Here is a 25,293-nt window from a genome sequence, read left to right as displayed (position 1 = left end):
ACAAATAAACTGTCATTCCCAATAAGTTTTACCCTTGTGCTTTGACTTCCACATAACCATTTCTTCTGCTAAAATCTCAGCATCTCCATAGATGATCAACAGGGTCAACTAAACAGAAGAGACTGAACACGAACACCTGTACCTAACGCTCACTGAAAATTATGCACAGGTAATTGGCCCCATGCAAAGCTATTCAAAACAGTCCCCTTCCCACACATATTTTATGCCAACTCCAAAGGCTATTGCTGTAGAAGTGCTGTCCACATCACGTATACAGCAGTTTGCTCCTTCAGCCATGATTTTTTCTTAAGTATGGGTGTAGTAAGAAATAGATATACACAAAAGGCAACTCAAAGACATTTAGCTGACCTAAATAATGGTAATTTCCTGGTAATTTCACTTAACTTTGGAATTTGCAATACCTCGTGCAATCACCACACACTGGCCACACAGATAAAAGCCGGTGGCTTTAACTTTAATATCTGGAGACAACTCTTCCAGAGTGTACATCTCTGATAAGCACCCAGCTGTTGTAAAGAACAACCACAAGACTGAAAAGTCTCAGATCTCCTTTTGATTTTATTTCACTTCTACAAGGAGGTGGTTCTAGCCTGCAAAAACTAAAGAAGTACTAAAGAGAATCGAACCAAAAAACAGTGACTTGCTTTCACTGTATCAGTCCAGAGAGTCCCATATGCTTTAGATGAGAAATCCTCTCCAAGAAAGGTGCATATGAAGGTTGAAAGCATAGCAGGTCTTATGGATCTGGATTCATAAGAAGGTAAAATTTTGTTCGGAAAAGGAAGCAGTAGACAGGAGTAAAATATTCACTTTTACTACATTTTTATGTACTAGCCTCAACTGCGTCCAGTTCTGCTAACACAAGATGTTTGACACGCCTCAAACATGAGTATCAAACAGGTTTCAGTACTTGTCTTGTATTTCTCCTAAAAAAAGCCCAAAAAACCCAAACCAAACCCCCAAACAAAACAGTTCTTGTAAAGTTCTAGCCATGGTATGAAGAAATATAGTTAGTATCTTCTAAGGCAACCTATTGCTTTTTAATTTCTTTGCCCATCAAAAGAAATCAGCCTCATTCTCCCTCCTCCAAACCCTTAAGACTATGTGGGATTTCATTTTTCAAATGATTTAATAGATTAAAAACATATAACTTGAGAAATATTCAGGTCCCTGCCTCCCTCTTTTGGTGCTGATTTTAGCACTGTCCCAGCAACTGTGCTGAGGGAGCCCAGCCCCTCGGGTGGTGCAGACCACAGGTTTCTGTCGGCACTACTTCTCCAGCCACCCTGAACTGCACACCCAGCCCTGGGCCACGGCCAGCTCATGACCAGAACTTGCAGTGAAAACCTTCTGGTGAAACAGTTTGGATTTCCCGTGTTTTCATTTCACGTTAAGGACTGGACACATTAGCAGGGGAGGGAATTTGGCATTACACCACCAATATTTGAGGGTAAAGACCAATCAAAGAATGATCCTGTGTTGTGACAGGCAATACAACACAAAAATAAGTTTTAAGGCTGCAAACAGGACTACAGAACAAACTTTCTAACAGAGAAAGACAAAGCAACACTTTTATAGTACAGTCAGGTGAGAGAAAATAGAATAGGGACAATTCTGGCATGGGAAGACCAATTATTACCAGCAAGTTTAATGGCGATACTATTGTGCACTACTGCAAGGTGAACAGAGATGGTCCCCAGGCACCATCCTGGAAGAGAGTCCCTCACCTGGAAAAGCTTGGTTCCTACACAGAGAGAGGACAGAAGAAAAAACAAGTGGTTAAATGTCAGGGACAAGGACTAAACCCAGGGGCTGTGCCTATAGTAGTGACTTAAACCATGCCAGAGTGGACCCAAACAGCCCACAGATTAGGGTCAGGAAATGGCACAGGCTGGGGACCATCCCCAAAGGGAGCTGGGACCAAGCTGTCCCGATGTGGAGGTTGGAAGTTTAACAGCGTGACCATGTCCAGGCTGTGCCAGGGGGGCTGAGGCCAGGGAAGAGGCCAGGAATGCCCCAGCCTGGCCGACAGTCCTAACCAGTGACATCCCAGTCCCTAGAGCTGCACCCTGACAGACTCTGGGGAAGTGCTTGGGGATGGATGTGGAAGAGACAATGTGCAGATAAATACTTCTGTGGGGGTATGTCTTCCAAATACACATCTGTGTTTTGAGCATCTGCTCACTTAACACTGAATAGGAATACATGTACTCCACATAAGAGAGAATATAAAGTTGCTCCACATCCTCTCCTGCAGGCAGCAACTACTCTCTATGGGATTAGACAGGACTGCACTTACTGTCTGCCACACAGCAGCCTGCACATTCTGATCCTATCAGGAAGGGAAGAAAGAGCATTCACAGCAAAGGTCCCTTCCAATAGGCCACCATCGATGACTAAAACACACTTTATACAATGGAAGACTTGAAGAAATATCTTTCTTTGAGCTGCTATGGAGACACTTCAAAGTTTCTCTACGCTGCATATTCCAGCATTGTTGTGAGACACCTCAGCCCCAAGGGAACAAGCGCTCTTCGTCCCAAGAGCTCTGGGCTTCTAGTTGATAATTCTTATCCTCTTGCCAGGGAAAACCCTTGATCTGCAGGGCCAAAAAAATTCCTGACTTAAAGAAAAAAATAAAACAAATGAAGCTAACGCTTCTCTTCTTCCCAAATTGCTCTGAAATCAACACGTACCGCTGAAGAAGCACTAGGAACTAGCACACTGTCCATCCCCTTATCTACCATTCTCAGCCTTCATCCTTTGAAACATATGTATTTTTATGTATCATATGTATTTTTAAGTGCTTGCAAATGAACACAAGGTGAGAGGAGGGAAGAGCCACATGTCTCTGTGGCTCCCACAGTCTGGGATGCACTGACCAACCGGCACTCAGAGAGAGATGCCTTCTCCAGAGGCTCACAGAGCTTGCTTGGATGGGGTATAGCTTTCGCTTTGTGTCTGTTCCTGGCAAGAAGGGAACCAATACACAGAAGTTTCTAGCTGTATTTACTTTATTAACTAAACAAAATGAACTGAAAGAATATAAACATTTGAAATGTAAAAAAGCAGGTTAACATCAAACTAAATTATCAGGTTAAATACACCTCACCTACTAAGCCCATTTATCCTTTATCTAATATTTAAATAATTATTTCATTATTTTGGGAAGGGAGCAGTCTAATTTTAATCCTCATGACAAAAAAGAGCTTTACCTGTGTCAGTGACAACTGATAGCTGCATACAACGGCCATGCAACTCCTACAAGCTTCATGTGTTTACTCACAGGCTGAAGTCAATGCTGAGATAATAATTCCTGATGCCACTCAAAGCTGTCCACACAAATTATAGGCATGTAAGATCCCAGCTTATGAAACAGTCACCACAGTCAAACTAGATAATTTGTTACAATTAAAATGCAGTAACATAATTCAGGCAGAAAGGATGACTACTCAAGATAAAATATACAAGGTCTAACATTAAGAGCATGTCTAGGTGCTTTTATAGAGAGAGATTTTATTTAATTTGTGGTGTTTGAGAGAAGTTATAGGTCCCTGTCTCCTGCTCTTGCACTTACCTAACAGCCATCTGCTAGAGTTCAGATGAGTGCAAGTGTTCCTCTCCTAGCAGGAACTAGAGAATGAACAAGATTTTAAAAGTCAGTATGTACAAAAAGAAGAGCAGCTTGAGATGAGGAAAATGGCTTAAATTTCATTTCTTCCAAGGACCTGCAAAAGCAGCATCTCTCCCCTTCACTCAAAGATCTTAACACTTGTTTTTCTTCTTTATCTCCGTTTATTGATTTTAGAAGGAAAACCAGCACCAGAGCATTCTCCAGGAAGGATGAATTAGGTGTGTAGATCCAAGAGGTTTAAAGCAGACTTGCCGTGAAACCTGAGAATCAAGTTCTAAGTAAGATTATTCAGCTTTTACTATGTTCACAAGGGAAAAGCGTTTTCCATGGGAAAACAGATCCATGAGCTGCCCAAGCTTTCATTTTAGACCATTTTTCATTTCTGGAGCATCTTGAAAACCTTTACATTCCACAGAAACAGTAATGTTTTCATTGTAGATTTCAGAAAAAGAAGCAGCAAAAATTGTAATTTGCTAAAAGCATCAAGGAAGCTTTTCTAATTTATTGCTTTACTGCTCTGGAAAAAAAGAAAAAAACATTACTTGCTTTAAAATAAGTTTAAAATGGATACTGCTCTGCTAGACTCAAAGCATCTTATTGCCTAGAAAGGCTGATCTCACTGGATGATGTGGTGGATTTGCCGTGCAGAGAGAAAATGCACACACGGACACGTGGTAAACGATACAAACCACCTGGTGCCCAGCCAGCATGCCCACATCAAAAGGCATAGAAATGGGGCACAAATAAAAGCAAGTCAAAACCCTTTGACAACAACAAGAATTCCTGGGTCCTAACCCAGCACTAACTTCGCTGCAGGGCTACTCAATGAAAATTACTCTATTTTAACTTAAAAGGTATTAATCCAAGCCAATTAGTTCAACCATCCTAAACCTCTGTTTGTGGAAGTGACCTTCTTTCACATTAGCTTAATTTGACTCTGGAAGTAAATTAAGACAAACCTTCAGGCAAATTTCATTCTGAGTAAGAACTAAATTTCATAAACTTCAAACAATTGAACCCGTGAAGTTGAATTCGGATTAGTTTGCATATCCACATGCAGATGAGCCATGAACCTCGCAGCAATTCTTCCAAACACCTCGTAGCAGTCTCAGCCTAACTTCCTGCTTCCAAGACTGAAGTGTGATACTGCTCTGCTAGTTGATAATCATCCTTCCGCCTCCCAGATGGTTATATTTCCAGAGCTGTGAACGTATAGCTGTCTAGGGCTTAGCGATCCTGGGAATGGAAAGCATTAGACGATGCTTAAGGCTATTATACTTGTGTGTTGAGTGCTGTAGCCCAGAAGCCAGCCGTTAAAAGTCGAGATACAAAGCTTTTATAGTAGAGCTCAATGGGAGATTTCTGTTAAAAAAATAAATATGGGGGACTAGGGAGTTTGCAAATATTAAGGAATAACAAATTTGTTTTCCAAGTTCATTTTACTGCTTCGACTCTGTTAAGTGAAAAAGACTGCTTAGAGGGTATGAATTGAATCAATCATACCAGTTTGGGGAAAACATGACACAGCAGTGGCAGGGAATAACTCACTCAGCTTCAGAAAGGCAAGTCTGCTAGGAAAAGGAAAAAGGCCACTGGGGTGGGCAGGCAGACAGCACAGAGGTCAAACAGAAGGAACGGATTTTTAAAAACTTTTAAAGCAAGGGATGACTAAATACCAGCTGAAGTTCCTGACATATGGCTCACCAATTAAATCCAGTTGAAAAGGAAAGGCCTACAATGAGATAAACTAAACAAGATAGAGAGATGGGAAAAATCCCCCCTCTCAAGTGCTGTAATTAAGGCATATGTAAAAAAACAAATCATGACAAACTTGCTTGTTGATCTCTGCTGCTCCAGGAACAGAAGAGCCCCAGAGCTAAAAGTAGCTAAAAAGCAGCTGAGGAGCACGTGTCCATGGCTCCCCATACTTGAAGAGAGAGGAATTATCTGGCAGTGATACAGTAGGCTGTGCTTGGAATGACAGAATGACAATTTCAGAGATGCAATTTTGAGCTTTCTTCAGATGCTGAAGCTCTACTGGAACATCAAAAAGTCCCCTAAGAGCAGGAGTAGGAGCCCCATTTTTCAGCAATAAAACCACAAGACAATGCACAGTGGAGGAACAGTTTGGTTCCCGGTCCAGGAATACAGCTCAACAGCCTCCCTGGTTGCTCATCTCCCTCAACTTGTCTGTAGCTGTGAAGATCACGCTGCAAACTGCACATTATCTGAGCCTGGGTTTACAGAAACAAACGTTGCACATGGTGTTTTTGTATTTTACTCAATTTCCTCCTCCAAGTCTCTGCTTGAAGCCACTTGCCCTTTATTCTCCCACCCAGGGTTGCTGGTCACGAATGACCAAGTTGCTGCCAGAGCCACACATGTTGTCGCAAATAGGGCACACAGTCATCACATGGGAAAGGGGGTTAGTAGGACAGAAAACCCAATCCTTCTGAAAGAGACAGTGAAGCAAGATTCTTTCCAAATATCAGGCAATATTTCATGACATTTCTCATGAAAACATCAAGAGCTCTTTAGCAAGAAAAAAAAAAAAAAGTAACTGGAAAGCCTGCCCTGGCTGAGAGCAGCACTGGGAATACCCATCTCAGTCCACCACTTCCATGGAGGACAGGCAGCCCAGGGGCAGCAGGAAATGCACCGCCAGACACTCAAATCTCAGCAGTTGCATGAAAGAGTAAATTATTATTAGGATGCTCAGATGAGGTCATCTCTTGTTTTAATCAAACTCGTTGGTTATCACTCACACAAAGATCTTCCATTCTCTTGTAAGGCATCAAAACGCAGGGAGGCAGTGGTGGATTGCATCTCGGCTACTGCTGTCCTCACCCAACGAATATCACAGACTCCGTTAAGGAGTGAAGTGCACGCACTGTACTAAGATTTATTATTTTGAAAACCATCAACGACACACTTGGCAGAATTCTCTTCTGGGGAGAAGCAACTTGCTACATTTTACGGGGGAGTCAGACATCTCTACTCCCATAATGAAGCTCACACCGACAAACACGGACACAAATCTTCATGAAGTCACACAACTCCCCTCACCCTTAGTGGGAACCAGGGATATTAATTTCAATTTGAAGCATCAAATCCCTCAAGCCAGAAGCACCAGGCAGAGAATAACCACATCTTGCTGTGTACTCTGCAATGTATGACTCAGGATTTAGAGAGGGGAAAACAAGTAATCACACTGCATTTTATTTTTCTGGCTCTTAAACCCTTGCCAATAATAAAAGAATTTGTCCCTAAGAACCAGATCACTTTCCGATAGAGATGCATGCGGTGGGACAGACTCCAGCTCGTTCTCCCACAGCATTACTTCGTCTGAAGGGCAAACAGGAGCAAGAGTTTAAGCGCTAAAGCAAACAGATCTAGCTTTAACACACAGGTTGATGAAAGCGGCCGTACAGAGCTACTCTTGAAGTCATTCCTTTGTAGCCTTCATTCCCACAGATAATTATGAGCTTAAATGTTCCAAGACTTCAAATGATATTTTGCACTTTCGTCAAGTTAAAAAAAAAAAAAAAAAAAAAAGTAAAATCTTATGCTTTTTAAGTCAGGATTAATGAATCCTCACAAGAATAACAGTCATAGCCACAGTTACCTAGGCAATAGACTTGTGGGGGTGCTCTGGGGTACCCAGTTTCCCATGTCTGTACTGGTGCCAAGCACCAACTGTGTGATGGTGCTGCAAGGGCATGTTGGAATGGATGGAGAGAGCAGGACGCACAGGGCAAGCACCCAGTCCCACAGCAAGTATCGACAACAGCAAACATACCCGGAAACTAGAGATTTATTTACCTTTTTACACAGATATGCTTACGGTCTTGTAGAAAGGCTGTACCTCCACCTAGGTTGAACCTGTAACTATGTAATCTAAAAACTGTAAGGCTTAATACTCTTCTCTTGGAGACTATATAAAAGCCTTCCTTTAAAATTTAAGTAATATTGATTCTTACACAGAGGCTTTCACAAAGTACTGTTAGCAATAAAATTAGCATTTGGGAGAACAAAACTGTAGGTCTTAACACCCCAAATGCTGTGAGTATGAACTCAGGGGAACCTGAGTCCAGGGAATGGAGGAATTCATCTAGTATTTCACATCCACTTTAAAATAAAAAATGACAGTGCACAGGCATGCCTCTCTGGAGTGACTGGGGTTTAATAAATTATGGCAATAACTAAAAAAAAAAAAGGGGGGGGGAAGAGAAAAGAAAGAGACGCACCCCCCTCAAAGGGCATAAGAAGACACAAATAGTTTCTGATGGAAAAGAATAGGTTTTATTCTCTCCCCCAGATTTGGAGAGCATGCTATATTTTGCTTAACAAGTGTGTGGGGGGAGAAGGATTGGGGGAAAGAGAATATCAAAATCAAAACAAGTCACAAGGCATCAACAATCCCTTGATGACAGGAGAGTAGTTTTTGTTGGCACAGCTCACGACAGCTGGAGGAATAATTGCAAAGCTGAGCGAGAATGCCTAGAATATATTTTGCCTTTAGATTCTCAGATGAAAGATGCTATCCACAAGCACTTTGCAAACGTTAATTAAACCCACACAGCCCCTTTTGGCAGATCAAGAAGTATTTATCCTTATTTTGCAGAGAAGGGAATGAATATCTTAGGCACTTTTAACATATCTACTCTTTCTACTTTGGAAGTGCCCCATAGATATATATACCATTAAAAACACAAATTAGCTTTTCCAGTCCAGCAGCCTTTCCCCAGCACACAGCCATGATACCTTTTCTTTCCCTCTGCCCTACTGCCCCAACAGAAGTCTTGACTCTGCAGAAAAAGCAAGCTAGCTCTGGCCATGCAGATCAGCAGAGGTGAATATGAGCACTACAAACAAGCTTTAAAGCAACACCATCCCTTTATGAGTTGTAAAAAACCAATTCAACTGTTCATCCTTTGGTTGTCCTCTTCAACAAAGGTGATCCAGCTTTTCCAGACTAACTGGGCTTCATGCTGTGAAATGTCTCCCTGATATAAGAGCCACTCATGCAAGATTGCTGCTTCTCAACACCGCTTTATGGACAACCGCCTCCGTAAAGCCACTCTCTGGGGAAACGTCCCAGGCTCTTGGACCACTACCTACCTTCAGCCCACACGCTGACAGTTCAAGAGCTCCACTGCAGGTAGGGAACGTCCTCATTACCCCCAGCTCTGCCTGCTGCAGCACCAGCTCGCTCCTGCTGGAAGAGGAGAAATATTCCTCCAATTAGGGACTCGAGTCCTCAGCTTTGGCTGAGTTCCTCATCACTGAGCCCAAGGCAAGCGCCTGTGAATCCAGTAACAATCAGGTTTCATCCATATTCCCTCTAATTAGACATTATATCAGCACACATAAGTATTTCAAAGTAGCTTTATGCCTAGCAATCAACAGCTACAGCTACCGTTCCAAACAAGCTTTCTATTCCATGTATTGATATGCACACACCACTCTCCAATGTGATAAAATAAAACAGTATTAGTGTAAATGTAATCCAATATGCTGAGTTAAAGTGTAGAGAACCAGTGGAGATAAAAAGGAACAGTGAAATATTTACCAAAAATGCAAAAGAGGCATGAAGTATTTGAGACACCTATACCGGCAGGGCAGTAGTATTGCTGTCTTCTGTAAAAAAGAGCTTATCCTCAAAAGAAAAATCTGTCAATTATTTGCCAAATTGACATGGAAAAATTTGTATTTAAAGAGAAGGGTCAGTTTGTTGAATCTACAAAGGGTAGCCGAGAACATCTGCAAGGACAGGAAGAATACACATAAACACACAGGTGAACTAAAAAGCCAAAACACAGTCGTGGCTGATGCTTGTGATATTACCATGAAAATAAGCGTATTTGGAGTTCTTTCCCTGTTAAAAAAAAAAAAAAAAAAAAAAAAAAGAATAACCCTTGAGGCAGCTGATTAAGTATATATTTCAGTTGGAAATACACTTAGTGATGCAGTTGGAAAGGAAACCTAAGAATAAGTGGAGCACGTTCAAAGATTTAAGACACTAAAATGCATAAAATCCACTAGTTTTCAAAAATCTCACCGCAACATATGTATAGCCTAAGAGAAGCTTGGATACGAACATAATAGTGTAAAATACGTAGTTTAAAACCTTGTTTCCATTCTGATTTCTTGTCTAACACATACTTGCAAAGACCCCTTCTGCCTCATGCTGCTGAACATGGAAGGAGGATCTCGGCAGAGATGAAGACTGTTGTCTTCTCCCCCCAGTCAGGTGTTGAGTGATGGCTGCTGCCCTGAAGCTGGGCAAACACAGCTCCCTCACTTCTGACAGCAAAACCAGATGCTCACATCCAGCCAAGTGTTGCAGATCCCTTGGACACGCCAGTTCAGCAGCAATTACAGGTCCACTGGTTTAGTACGCAGTGAGTGCACAGAGTTAAAGCATTCTTCAACCTAAAGGAACTGTCGCAGAAGAATTTGGGGATGCAAACTGCCATTCAAATCATCCAGTCTCATGCTCCAGACTCTATTTTACTGCAATTCAAGGTCTTTCAGGTTATGTTTTCCCACAACAGTGGAGGTGAGGACATCTTCAGGTTGTCCATGACATCTCCAGCTGCTCTAACCCCACTTCAGTGGCCATCTGGGCCAGCCTGCCTGGCTTAAAAACCCACCTCCTAGTGTGGTCATCTTATTGCCACCCACCACAAATGCTGTCAGACAACGTTCCTTCTGGAGAGCTCAGATACCCAACAGCAGACACTAGTTACACAGGCATCAGGTAACTATGTTTATATAAATTCATATTCCGTTTATGTTCATAGTGTAACACCATGCCCCACAGGGCACTGCGCAGGTTTCACCACCATCTGGCCACTGTGCTCAGGAACTCAGGAGACTGTCCGGGGCTGCAAGCAGCGTTCAGATCAAATGCAGAAGATGGAAAGCTTTCCCTAGAGTAATCCAGTGCCTCAACCGGCTTTCCTGGGAGCTTGCAAGGTCACAGCAACTTTCTGTAGGAGCTGCAAAGTATGGCTTGCAAAACCAGGCTGCTATATGCTGCAGCATACTGGGGCCACCAGTGAGAAGTCAGCTTTGTCACTGCCACACAGTGGCTACACAGGTGGCCACCATCATCTCTTTGCTAATCCAAGGCAGAGGCAGTTCCTAAGACCATGAAAACCTGAAACACAGCCAGGGAACCAGGTAGCTGGTTGTGCAATTCCAGTATTACATATGCTGTTGCAATCTGGCACTGCCAAGAGACACCAGAAACACTTGGGGTAGAGCCAGCAGACGTTTGCCGCTGCGTTTAGTTACCCCCTCTCTGACCCTCTGCAGGGAGGCAGGACCCCCAGGGAACCCCAACTGCTTGCTCCACCCAGCCCCACGTGCCGGATCCACACTGGGCTCTTCCCATGCAGACACCCACTTTCTTCACCATCCATCTGGGAGCTGCTTCTCCAACCTGCTCACTCAGGATGGTGGTAATACAGGCGTTAAAATAATGCACTTCAACTGCATGCATAAGTTTTTAGTGGTAGGTAGAGTCAAAGATTTTTGCCTCGAAATTTCATCTATGCCCTTGGTTTCTGGTTAAATTAAGATTTCACACCTTGAGGTAGATATTGAGACATTATTGAAGGTGCCCATTGCATTGGGAGTAATTCCCGCAGAAATGTATGTATTTGCAGTACACTTCATCTTGAGGACAACTTTGAATCAAGGCAATTCCAGATGAGAAACGTTGCTGTGTTTTAACGCACCCTGCGACGCAAGGCAGCCACTCTGACCTTTCCTGGACACTGTTCTGGGGTCCTTCCGACAAACACTTGCAGGTTTTGGACTTCTACTGCCCTTTGAGGACATGGTACAGAGCAGCACCCTCCAACACGGTGCACGTAGGCACAGTGCAGCAGCAGCTGACTGGTACCAGCCGAGAGGCAGCATAACTGATGACCTGATGCTTCTACCCAGAGGGAGACGGTGGGAGGCTTGCGACCACTGAGGCCTGGTGTAGCTCTGCCCGCAGGGATGGCAGAGGCTGGAAGCTTGCAGGGGAATAGAGAGGCCGCAAATTCACAGCCACATGCCAACACGTCAATGCATGGAGTGCTTTGCCATCTGAGCAATCCTCCTCTCCTAAACTTCAAGGAGAGGTTTGAGGCTCAGCACTCCAGGCTGCCTGAGGACTGGAGCTAACAGGGGGGACCCTTCTGCCTGTGTAGGCAAGGGGCAGGGGCAAGGCCTTGTTATTTGGTTCTTTACGATAGGAGACAGAGCACATTTTTGGCCTTCCCACACAAATCCATAGTTGTATGACTGCCAACTCTTTATCGCTTCCCATTTCACTTCTTTAGTTTGTTTGTATTAAACTTTGCCCAAGGTTACATTCAGTAAAGATTTCTCCCTCAAAATACAGCATTAAAAATACTCTGGCATTAACATCTGGAAATTGCATTGAAATCCCTCTTGAAAGTCTATGCTTTGCAGAACAAAGACTCAACCGAGCAGAAGAGCAGCAAATTTTTGCGCCACGTCCCGTTGCAGGTGAAGCATTTTGCAGAGGCCACCTGGCAGGCTGTCCTCATGGCTTTCTACAGATCAATAATCCCCCACCTGTGCTCACCCTCTCCTGCCCTCATGGGAGGCAAACACCACGCACACACATCTATCAAACAAAACAAGCATCACTCAGTAGTCTTGAATCTTGATTCAAGTGAGCATAAACAAGTATGGGACAGCTTGGGGCCTCCTACATCAAGTACAACCTGCTACAGTCACCAACTCAAAGCTCTCTTGGAAAAGCATCAACGTGTTTTAGAAAGAGCCCAACTGGCTGTTGAACTCACCTTTTTTCCACCCAAACAACTATTTTAAAGCTGCGCATCTCATGACTGAAAGCTGCCTTCTAACTCTCAGTCACTGCTTATTTGCGGCCTTATAATATCATTTTCCCTTGGGGGATGAACACTGTATTTTAAATTAAAGAATTTTTTTTCCCCCGTGTGGTATTATCCGTGTTACGTACATACAGAGAGAGATAGTAACCCTTCTGCTGCCTGTCACCATCCCAAGCACACCTCTTCTCACCCTGCAGCTGCTCAGGGATGCCTGATAGGGCCCCTTTTGCAGCTCCCGTGTCCAGCAAACGTTCCTCACTTCAGAGAGGCAGCAGTTTCTTACGTGGCAGACTCTTCCAGATCAGCCTTCACTGAGTCTAATGACTCTCAGAATATCCCTGGGGAGAGAGCGCTTTACTGCCAACGAGCTCCATTAAGTATCCAACAACATCCAGAAAAAAAAAAAAAAAGAAAAACATTATTTTTTTTTCCAATTATTTTTTCAACTTGGCTGTAACACACAGACCATCACAGAGCATACACCATATAAACGATCTGCCCACATTTTCTGCACTTATTTTAGTGGTTGTAAGCAAATGCAGCTATTTCCAGAAGTAACTTAACTCGGGATAACAAAGTAATATGAAAGCACCGATTTTACAATGGTTGTCCCATACATCACTTATCACAAGGGAAAAAGAACAACTGCAAATACCTTTCAAATACTGACATGAGAGACTTCATCTAGGATGTCATTTCATGCTGTTGCACAACTGATCTAATGGCCTGTTGCTACCGAAAAGAGAGATCTCTTCCCCAGCTTCCAAGCCTGGATCCACAGCGAGCTGATTCAGGGAGCAAAGCTGGAAGGAAGCTATCTGTACTGAAAAGGAAGGAATCGGATATGTATCAGCACAAAAAGATCAGTGGGGGCACAATGCTGGGAGCAAAACCTTCCCTTGCAGCACCAGCTTGACATTACATCAGTTCAGCTACAATGCACAACCACACTCTAAATTTAGATAGCTTTATAACTATAAAGCTGTATCTCACGTCCATTATTCCTCTCCCAACGCAAGAACGAGCCATTCTATGATAAATGCTTTTATATCACTCTAGCACTCTCCACCCTACAGGAGCACACATCAATTGCAGATAAAATGGTTCAACTTTTCAACGTACAAAAACTGAGACAAAGCTAATGGTGGTGAAGGACAGACTGCCCAGGGAGGGAAATGATCATAGGTTTAGGAGGAAAGGGGAAAAAACCTACAGACAATTTACCTGTGCTTGGGTCACTGCTCATTAATGCTCTGAAGAGAACCACTTCACATGTTATAAATTATACTGCTCTTGGCTTACTCCCTTATTATCCATCTCAGACAGCAGCCAGTACCCTTTCACACACACAAAATAATGGGAACACTTACTCTGAATAAAATGAACAGAAAGAAAGGAAAACCGAGGGCCTTCATTTGAGCAAGAAAAAACACCTGGGGACCCAGCAATGGCATTGAGTTTCACCACTCACTTCTCTAAGTCGCTCTCTGAATGTCCACCTTCTCCAGAGAAGGGAAAACCTCTCTGAAAACAAATTCTGGGCTGTGTGGGCAGAAGACATGGTTGCTTTCTCCTGTTGGTATTTCTATCTACCCCCTGCTAGTTTGAGATTTCCAACAGGCTTTTTAAAAGCTTTCCCATCCAGGCTACGCTCTATTTTAAGAGGTTTCTGGAGGGAGTGAACTGTGTTCAAGGCAGACATACAAACTTTCGATTTTGGCTATCAGGCAAAGCTCAGTGTTCAACAGGAAGTAGCCAATTTCTGTCCCAATTTTGGTGGTTTTGTTTTTTCTTTTTCTTTCTAATCATGGCTCAGAAAAATGCAGCTTACTTCTTTTAAGTTTCTTTACTGTATTGAAATGAAATCCAACATCAGACAGGAATATATCAGTGATAACTCCTATCAGTGCTGTCAAGGGTGAGATCACTCTTTTCCCACTTACCTTCTAATCTTCTTCTAGTATCACTGATAAAATAAACTAAAAATAATTATTAAAAAGTGCTTTAGTCTAAAGGTTGAAAGAATCCACAACTTGCTGAGAGAGAACAACAAAACCCAACTTTGACCAGAAAGCTAAAACCTCCAATTTCAGCCCAAGTATTTTGTCAGCTCTCCCTCCCCTTTTTGCTAAATATCCGAAAGGATGAACTGTGTGGTTACAGTCCCACAGACAGCAGCAGACACTTCATCTCACTCTTACAATAAGATCTTGGAGGCAAAAGCATATAGAAACAAAGACACACTTGACTGGCGAACCCAAGAGTATCAGTATAAATTAGCTCCCTAGAGACCTAACGAAGGCTTCCTTTCCTCCTCAAAGGCACCAGCTCTGTGATGCCTCACGGTGAGCACTTGATAGAATTGAAAGGACACGAAATCTGTCCACAGGGAAAGGCAGCAGCTGGATCAGCAGGATAAAGCAGAGGATCCAGGCAGCCCCATACAGAAGACAGGAGGGAGAGCGGAACAAGTGCATCCTCCTTTCCTTGAGGGCAGTTTCAGTGCAGCAATACATTCACCTTCCACCCCTCCCAACTTATATCTCTCTTCTGAAAATGCTTTCATAGGAACTGCCTTGTAAGACCTGAACTATAGCCCATAAGATCTATACTGTCCAGAGCAACAGCCACTACTGGACACTTGCACAGAGGGTTGAGGTGCTGTGCAATGCCTCTCAATTCATTTCAGATCCAGACCAACTTAGCACCAGCTTTCAAAGTCTTCCCCCTCTCTTTTCAACAGAGTAAACACTAACGTGTAAAACAACAATCTGACTTTTCATAGATTACTAACAAAGATTCAAGTCTCTGCAGTGCTGCCTAATGCAGGTCCAGGCTGAAGCCTGCTCAGAGAGCCAGAATTCAACCTATTCTGCCCAGGAGTCTTCCCAGCGAGGTAACCCGCACCCCTTGCCCATCACTCTGGACCTAGATTTCCTCTTCTAAAATTTTAAGCATCATCTTCACAGTGATATGCCCATGACTTCCATATCAGCCTTTCTGCTGCCAGTGGGAGGTACAAATCTTGGCTTGCTTTTAGCTCGTGTGTCACTTTGGAGGTGGTAACAGAAGAAAGGTCTGTAAGAAATAAGTATCTTCCGGTCATCAGCATCACCAGCTAAACACCCAGACAATACCCAGACCCACTGAGTACAGGAAGCATGTGACAAAAACATTTCTAGAAGTGAAACACTTAATAACCTTGTTATTATTTTTGGAAAAACAACAACACTGATTCCCACTCTTCCTTTCATTTGCAACAGGAGGAGAAAGGAGTGTGAAGGAGGTAGAAACAAGTTGTTTGAACAACAGCTGTTACATCAATACCGGCATAATGGAGCTACAAGCATCCTGTTCTTGTCAGAGCAGTCGCTGTTTAAGTAAGAACTCTGCCTTTTGAAGAGGACTTTATAACCTCAAACAAAAATGTTCAGCTGTATTTTCTTCCTAATCAGAAGTCACTTATCCTGCTGAGTGATGACAGAACAATTCCACAAAGTAAATCCTTTTCATATCAGGGCCTTCTGTGACTAAGTTGCACTGGAAACTTCTTTGCTCCCACAAAAGCAAGGAGGATTTCACTTGCGCTTCCCACAATTGTTCCCAGGGGCCTTTCTCCAAACTACCATGTGAACCATCGGTGTAGCAAAACAGTCATCTGATAACGTGAGCTAATGCACTTTTATCCAAACTGAAATTTCACTAGTCAATCTTTTATCAAGTCTGAGGTTATCTAGAAAGTGTTTATGTTCAGTTGTCTACAGATTTTACATGCAGAAGCAAACCTTGTGCTACTGGCAAACCTTGTTCCCTACTTCCCAATCACTACTGTAGTAATGCAAGCCTGGAGAGTTCCTTTAATACTACTTTAACCACTTTGAAATAGCTTTATTATAGTAAATAATTACTACAACATTTTCATATCACAAGTAGGTTTCAATCTGTTCTCACACTTTGTATCTTGGGAGTATTCTCGTCTCCGACACCATTCCCTTCCTAGGTGTCAAAGTCCAGATACACTTAAGTTACTTCCAACAGAACAGGCTCCCAGTGCCTGCTTTTAGATAAATTTCACAAGAAATTGAGGGAAGCCACAAGTTCTTAAATCAACCCAAAATCTGCCCAGTCCCCTGGGTTACTAACCCCATTCTTACGGCAGAATCTTCTAACAAGCACAAACAGTCAAGGCCTCTGCTTTACAAATTATCTGGAAACTGATGCTACCCGCGACGGAGAGCCCTCTTACACCAGCCTGGCACAGACACAATCCTCAGGAGCAGAAGCACCTCCTGAACCAGCACACATCACTGGTACAGCACCTGGGGCACTTGATGGAAGAAAATGGAGCAGAGCAAAGCAAAGGAATCATCAGGCCAGATCCAGTGAGGCTTGTCTGACTACAAGGAGTCATTTACTGCAGGCTCAACTCCCTGGCCTCCATCCAGCTTCCAAGATGATCTATCATCCACATGTAACATCCTTTGGCAAATCAGGATGTAATTTGAATTTGGACTTATTTGCCTGGCCAGGACACAGGTTAGAGCCAAGATATTCTGTATGTTGCAGGAAGATCCCATGTCATCCCACAGTTCTCCAGGCTGGCATAATCCAGCTCTACTTCGAACTCATTCTGTGAATAGCTCTAGGAAACTGCTCCAGCAGGCTACCTAGCCTCCAGGGGACATGGCTTCTGATCAGCCGCTGTTACCCCTACAGCAGAGAGCTGTAGTGAGAGGTCCCCACAAACCATGCTTGTAGGTAAGTATGAAGAAAAGGCTGGCAGAAAATGGTCCCTCGCAGTGAACATGTGAAAACCCCCTCTACCTCAACACAAAAATTGCAGCTACAAGTTCAGTAACTCTCTGCCTGTCTCTGCTGCTTCTAAAGTATCAGTAAATGTTTATCCTTGCTTCAAAAGGACAGGAATGGTCAGGTTCTCTCCCCTTCTTTTTGGATGGGGGCACAAGACAGGAGCAGAAACTGGTCTAGAGCCTTGTCCCTGTAGCAGAGACAGCATGAAAAATATAGCTAGGGAATCTGCTCAGATACTCTGCCAGGAGCAGTTCAGGAATGAACCCAAGAAACAGCCTGGAGAAGAGCAGCAGGGGACCTGGAGCCACAGCCCAAGAGGGGACAGCTGAGCTTTGTTATTTAATACTAAAAAAAGTAGCAACAGAAGAGAATGAGAGGAATGGAGAGTTGCAGACTTGCATTAACACATTATGGAGGATCTTGCATGCAACCTGATGGTTTTAGCCTCACTTGAGCTCTCTTCCTCTAACCAGTCACGTGATTCAAGTAGAACTGTAAGCAGAAAAGAAATAAACACATAAACAGTGACTTATTCTACCTAAATATGAACCAGTTCCTGGAGGGGAAGGGAGGAGAACAGAACCCGAACTGATATTACAGGCCTAGCAAGCAGAAAAACTTCAGCACATACTGCTGGCTTTGTAATTCTGCCACAAAGGCAGCCTGTTACAGCTCTACCATTACAGCATTGTCCTACGCAGCCTCAAGTCTCAATTTCAATGGCTGTATTAAATGAAAAAGTCCCCTGTGTGATGGTGCTAGTTGGCTTCTGGGAACTCCCCATTTATAGCATGCTGCTTTCCAAGCATCACTGCATCACAGCAGGGATCTCGCAAGGTCTCCAAACCTTCCCTCGCTCCAAGTTAACACGTGAGCTTTCCCCTATGTGAAGTCTCTTCATCACAAGAGATTTTTCCAGGCAGAGCAAGAGTCCAACATGTAACTCAGCGTTTTCCAAGCCCTCTCCATGCTGGTTATATTATTCAGGCAACGTATTAAAAAATATTATAAATAATTAGACGCGGTGTTCCAGTGCTGTCCAAGAAGAGCTGATCCCTCTTTCACGGAGATCGATGTCTGCACATTCACACCCTCTAAGGACTGCCCGGCCAAAAATAATGCTGAAACCAACAAGAGAAACAGCCAATTTGGCTGTTCTTATCCCAACCAGATTAAAAATTACTCTTGATTTACTACCTTACTAAACTACATCTGAAATTGTTACAGTAGGCTGCCTGTGGCTGGCAAGCTAGCTGCATGCAACTAGCAGGGGTAAAAAGAATGAAAGCAAGCCATAAATATATATATTATATAGATGAAGAAGGCAAGGAAAGAAAAAGAAAAAAACTCCTGCCAACAGTTCATCACTTCGAACAAGCAGGGGCTGGGACACCCTGGGTAGTGATAGACCAACCTATGGTTTCTGGATGTATTTCTCTCCCTCTCTCCTCCTCTTCATTCCTTACGTGACCCCTGTCCATGGGGACTCCACAGCTTGGATTCAGGACTGTATAAGGCAGCTCAGTGTGCCCAGGGTGACACATCTTGGCAGGCCAGGTGAGGCTTTAGGTAGCTGGCGTTTTATTACCAGCACCTGGACAAATCTGTGCAGTGAGATGATTGTACATTTGTTAACATACTTTCCTGGACACAGCAGCAATACTGGCCTCTTCAGGAGAGAACTGCTCTGAGGACTTTATCTACACACATGTGTAGGTCTAATTTACAGTACTGCTATGCCATGGACTGGTGCAGAAGAGTTGCAGGGCTTTCGGCATGGGATGGTACAGTAGAAATGGTCACCTACCGGTATGGTGGAAATGGTCACCCACACCCTAACGGTGATCACCATGGGCCCCTTTGAAACAAGGGGCTGGCTGAGGCAGATGGAAGCAGGGTCCTTTGGCTTCTCTAAACAGAACCCTCTATTCTGCTCCGCTCTGCTGAGACCCCCCTGCAGTGCTGCGTCCAGCTCGGGGGTCCCCAGCACAAGAAGGACACGGAGCTGTTGGAGCCAGGCCAGAGGAGGCCACGGAGATGCTGCGAGGGCTGGAGCACCTCTGCTCTGGAGACCTCAGGCTGAGAGAGTTGGGCTGGTTCAGCCTGGAGAAGAGAAGGCTGCGGGGAGACCTTGGAGCCCCTTCCAGTCCCTGCAGGGGCTCCAGGAAAGCTGGAGAGGGGCTGGTGCCAAGGGCAGGGAGGGACAGGCCAAGGGGAATGGCCTGAAGCTGCAGGAGGGGAGATGGAGATGGGATGGGAGGCAGCAATCCTTCCCTGGGAGGGTGCTGAGGCCCTGGCCCAGGGTGCCCAGAGAAGCTGTGGCTGCCCCTGGCTCCCTGGCAGTGGTCAAGGCCAGGTTGGATGGGGCTTTGGGCAACCTGGGCTAGTGGAGGGTGTCCCTGCCCATGGCAGGGGGAGTGGAACTAGATGGGCTGGGAGGTCCCTTCCAACCCAAACCAGCCTGTGATTCTATGAACAACAGCAGAGCACAGACAAGCCAGAATGACACTGTGGGTTCTTTGATTTTAAAAGCAGGGAGGAAGCACTGGGGAGGGTGGCAGAGAGGAAAGAGGAAGAAAAGCCCAATGGCAGGAATAGCTGAGGCATGGGGGAAGATGCCCTGGGACTTGGAAGATAAGCCCCAGAGAGAACTGCTCTGGATGATGCACGGAGCTCTTAGTGCTGAGGAAAAGGAAAACACCCAAGCATTCCTTAGCTGAACCGAGGCCCAGGTTTCCCAGGCTGCCCACAGGGAAACGTTAGGGCAGCACAAAAACCACGGGTATGAGTCAGGGCAGATATACAAAACCACAGACTTGTCACAGCCCCAGGCCTGTCAGTCTGCAGACCGTCACTGCAGACCCGTGACTACAACCCTGCATGTTAAGATTTTAATCATATTGAATTCCAGTTCTACTTTTTGGAAGCCACAGCACTAATAAAATAAATATCACTTATGCAAAGCACAGGGGATGGAGGGGCATGCCTTTCCCCTGCAGAACCAGTACCTGTTTCATGACGCTGTTTTATATTTATCTAAATAAGAATAATTCTTTTTTGATATCATTTCCCCTCTTAACCAATGGAGAGAAGGAGAAGGTTTAACATCCAGCATGGTTTTTGTTCCCATTTAGAAGATACAGTGCACACCAGCAGCCATTTACTTTCACCAAATTGCTGCAGGATACAAAGATACATCTCATATCCTGGCTGACAGCTTCAGCACAAAGCCACACAATGTCTGCCGGGGCTCCTTGTTAAATACTATATTGTTCTAGTGACTCAGTGCACGGGAATGTATCAGGTTTATTCATAGCTTTTCTGATAGAGTCTTTAGATAAGACACAAACTTCTGCTTTCGAAAAAAAATAAGTCTAAGGCTTATTATTATGTGGCACAGAAAATTCCTGGTTTCTTTTCCGGGATTATAAATACCAAGAACTGAAGCAAAAGGACAGGCCCTCGGAAACCTAATGGCTCTTTCAAGCTCCTGATAAGTGGGACTGTAAGAACATTCAAGACTAGAAAAAACAGACATGCACCATGAGCAGAAGTTACCATCAAAAGGAAGGAGGACAGAAGAGTAGTGAAGATGGTCAAAGACATGGAGCATCTTCTGTAAGAAGGGCAGCTGAATTAAATTAGGATGTTTTATTCTGGAAGAGAGACCTCTGACAGGGGACACGGTAGGGATCTACAGCGTGGAATTGGCAAACACGCAAACAACAATTCCCTAAACAGGAGCTTATTCCAGTAAACCAGTTGGCAGCAGGTTCAGTTACCAAAAGAGGGTGGTTCATCACACAAAGTTACAGTTAAACTTTGAAACACCAGGGAGCAGGACAGAGGCCAAATGCACACGTGGGTTCAAACAACAACTAAACAAACTGATGCGAGACGAAGGTAATTTCTACTGGCCACTGCTGGAGACAGGACAGACCTCTGGCCTCCTACAGCTCAGGTGTTCATTTGCCATGTGTCAAGTGATTAGTGAAGCAGGCAAGAGTCCATGGCATCTTCTGAGAAGAGCAGAAAGAAGCAGAAATTCATCTCCCCCACTGCCCAGCACTCCAAGAGGACTGTGGGCAGGAGGTACAGGCAGCACAAATCCTCCTTGCAATATCAAACTAATTGCTCTCATTTAGTCTTCTTAATTGCAGTTGTGAGCAGACAAAGACCAGAAGGATGTACATATAGCTAAGCCCAGTGCTTGCACAGGAAGCATCAGACCTATGCTCACGTTCATGCCGATGATGCCGCATCCTCATAGGAAGGGACCTGCAATACCACCTTCCACAATACTTAGCTTAGCTAGTCAAGCCAGAAAACCCCAGGTGATACCTGAAGAGGAGTCTCCTGGAAATATTTTTATATGCCAGCCGCAGCCCAGCTATTTAGATATTTAATGCCACAGAGACAGTCTTGCATAAGAATGACTTGTTAAGGACTCCCTTGAAACAGGTTGTTTTCCCATTCTGTTCCATGGCAATCATAGACCACATTTCTAGTACCTCTTCTGTTCCAGCTCTCTGCCAAGAACAGCCCTTTAGCTCAGCTATCTCCTACTGACCTAAATTCATATATGCAGTCTTCTTGCTTTAATCACAGTCTTCTGCCCTACAAAAGGACTCCAAACCTGAAATCCTTGTCTCCTATGTTCATTCTTCCAGCTATCAGGCCCACAAATGCGTAACAGCTTCTAAAGGTCAATGCTGAGCCTGCTACACACACCACCAGCCGTAATAAATGTTCTGCAGGCCAAATTACGCCCTCGGGGGAAGCCTGTGCAGCCCTGTGGCCTTCTGCAGATTGCACAGCTGTCAGGCTACAACTTACTATGGTCTACTTAAGATATGCAAGGAGAAAGAGAATTCAATGGTATTGACTTATTTTAGCTACTGAAGTCAGCAGATCTGACTCTAAACACACATTGGGATTAGATCTGTCGATTAAGACCATGGCACAATGGCACCATTGGTCAATAACGGCATCATTTGTTCTTCATATGACCTCTCTGTTACTTCCAGTTTTATTTTTCACCATTGCGTTTGTTACAGCAGCTATGTACCAGCTGAGAAGACAGTCCTCACTGTGTTTGGCACGTTAGAAAAGTAGGGTAAGATGACTGTCCTGAATCCAGAAGTATAAAAAGCTAAATCGATGTTGTAATACATCGGAATAGAACACCTGAACCAAGGACATCCTGCATGTCACGCTATACTGGTCAGATATAGGAGAAGTTAGGAAGCCACAAATAAGTAAGCCTCTTTTTCCTCTTCTTGCACAGAAGCACAGGAATTCTCTGCCCCGCTCCCAGGATGTATTTAAACCAACCTGCTGACACACTCCAGTCTTAAAGTGTATCATTTCATCCTCTTCATCAATGAACACTCTCAGCTTTAAAATTCATCATCCCATGTTATCCTTAGGGGAGTCGCCTGCAAGGACTGTTAAAATAAACTTAATTGTGCCGTGGCCTCAGCCAGTCACTGCAGCTCCCGCACTAACCTGCGGTGTCTGCGCCTGTATTTTACATGCGGAAGTAGAGTGTCCTCCCGGTTTGCAGATGCCTACAGCAGGCAGTTAACTATTTCAGCCCGGCTACGCCACCGCACCAGACGGGCCAAGATGTTCCAATGAACCAGCACTTAAAGTCTCTCACAGTAGCAAGTTTAGAAATATTTGTAGACACCTCATAAAGCATGGGCTCATTATTACAGCCCAGTAGCATGCATGCAAGATATTTTAATGTGTAGAAATTTCCCATGAAATAACAATTTTCTCCTTTACTCTCATCCTTACCATGAACTAGGCAACACTTTCCAGTTCTTTTTTCTTACCCTTTCCAGCCCACAAATCAAGCCAAGCCTCATTTGCCTGATTTCACAGCAAGCCTTTATGACTAACCCCTACGTGTGCCGTGGCAGGTCCCTCATCCACCCTCCTCGCTGAGTCCAACACCTCTGACAAGGCTGGAATAGAGGAGGTGAACCTTTGCTCTCCTGACCCCAGAGCCTCCTCTGCTCTGCAGCACCGGAAGCCGCACACAACACATTGCTAAATTACGTGGCAACACCGCTAGTGTTGATTCCCCACAGCCTTGAGCAGGTACAAGATGTAACTGCATCAGTTGTCCGCTCTGCTGAAATGTACACACTACTCTAAGTGGGATACGAATAAAATTTATCACTTCAGATAAAAGGAGCTGGAGCTGTCAACATCCACTTCTCCCAAAACAAGAGTTAAGCCAAGGGAGCTTGTATTTCTAGGATAACATTGTCCAAGCATGCAGACTAACCGCTGCTCCTCAGTGAAGTCAGTTTTAAGTTCACATTAAGCACTATAGAAAATCTTATTCCTGAAATGCTAAGGTACTCACTGTACAAGGTGATCGACTGGAAAACTGGAATCTGTCCCTCTTCTGTACTCAACTCTCTATTCATTTGTCTGGAGCCTATTAGAGAGGAAAAACGTTGTAAGTAAAGACAAAGTGACCCCAAAGATATTAAAAAAGTAATCAAGAAGCAGGCCAGTGAAGCAATGCAAAACAGACACAGACACACCCACCCACCCACCACTAAGGTCAAGAACTGAAAGAGCTGGCAAAGCTTCCAAAGTCTCTTAAGCAAATGCTGTGAGGTTTGAAAACAACTATGGCACCGCCTGCTCCTGGAGGTTCTTGAGAAGGTCAGACCTGATCCAACACAAGAGTAAAGCAAGATATATAAATAAGAGAGTAGCAGTAATAGCTACATAAAGCCAGTTACTACAGAGACAGTGAATCACAGCTCTTTTTGACACTTGCTGATCACCAATGCACCAGTATACATGTGGTCAAGAGCATTACACGGGGAAACAAATTTTTCCTCACTGCCCACAAAAACTACTTAATCAAGACACGGTCCTGAAGAGTTAGATGGGATGTGATTTAGTGTGCACCAAAGACATTCCTTGAATAGATTTGTTGTTTCCACACACTTTATGCCCTTAACAAGGAGGCACGGAACTTCTGCTTAAACCCATTTTGATTGGGCAAAAGATTACCCATAGAATGGTGCTGGGATGCAGACAAAAGGAAAACCCGTTGCTAGACATGCATGTTAGTATACATCACACACAGACCAATTATGCTTCACGAAGACATTAGATCCCCGTTCAATTAACAGAGTCACCTCTTAAGATGAGCATTAAATAATTCCCTATGATATAGCAAGACAACTGGCTACTTCAGTGAACTGGAATTAAAATAACCCCACATCTCTCTACCAACAAAATCCCAATCAAAACTTGCCCTTAAAACAACAAGACGTCAGTAAGGAGGGATGGGAGGCAGGAATGTTACTACTGCAGTGCTATTGTTTGCTGACATTAAAGACTCTTCATCAGAAAATTAAATGATATGGATGCCTTTCATGTTTATCAATAACAGAGCTAATGGTTTTTATGTAAATGCCATTACTTTCAACCAGACCTGCAAGAGACTCGAGCCATATAGCGCCATCTCCCCTTGCAGGCGACTCCCCTTCAGGCAGCCAATCTAAATGCAAATTATAATCAAATGGCAAAACCAAGTTTTCTGAATGATACTGAAAACGTAAAACTAGGGACAAAGCATACATATCTGAGAACAACCCTCATCTTCTGGAAAGACCTGCTGATCTCATATTGCTTTTTCATCCTGAACATATACAAAAATTAAAGTATAATTGGTTCTCATTTACAGCCGTATTATTTACCTATACAGCAAAGAGTATCATCTTCTTCCATTCTATTGCCCTCGGTGTTAAAACAAGGGGTAGAGGGGTGTGGTGTAAGTTTTTCTACCAAGTTGTAGAGAGAGGATATTTCTCAGAGATGTTACACCCACAACAGGAGCATCCCATCAGCAAGGATATTACATCAGAGCAATAATAGAGCTCCAACCAGACTTTTCAGAACAAA

The 25,293-nt window shown here is 44.0% G+C and overlaps 1 protein-coding gene across 11 annotated transcripts in view; it reads right to left on the bottom strand.

Annotated features, from left to right (window-relative positions):
- The window catches only part of EXTL3 (exostosin like glycosyltransferase 3), a 160,022-nt gene that overhangs the window by 88,458 nt on the left and 46,271 nt on the right, over window positions 1-25,293 (bottom strand). For 5 of the 11 annotated variants that reach the window (XM_075750343.1, XM_075750331.1, XM_075750341.1 and 2 more), the window contains exon 2: window positions 23,732-23,806. The exons of 1 other annotated variant lie outside the window; for it this stretch is intronic. The gene's annotated coding sequence lies outside the window, so the exon portion shown is untranslated. Of the gene's footprint in view, window positions 1-8,776; window positions 8,874-23,731; window positions 23,807-25,293 lie in introns of all 11 variants that reach the window. 5 more of the 11 variants (XM_075750334.1, XM_075750332.1, XM_075750340.1 and 2 more) reach the window with 2 other exon arrangements.

Source organism: Balearica regulorum, chromosome 3 (assembly GCF_011004875.1).
Source record: "Balearica regulorum gibbericeps isolate bBalReg1 chromosome 3, bBalReg1.pri, whole genome shotgun sequence".
Taxonomy (NCBI): domain Eukaryota; kingdom Metazoa; phylum Chordata; class Aves; order Gruiformes; family Gruidae; genus Balearica; species Balearica regulorum.
This window is presented reverse-complemented; position numbering and strand designations above follow the sequence as displayed.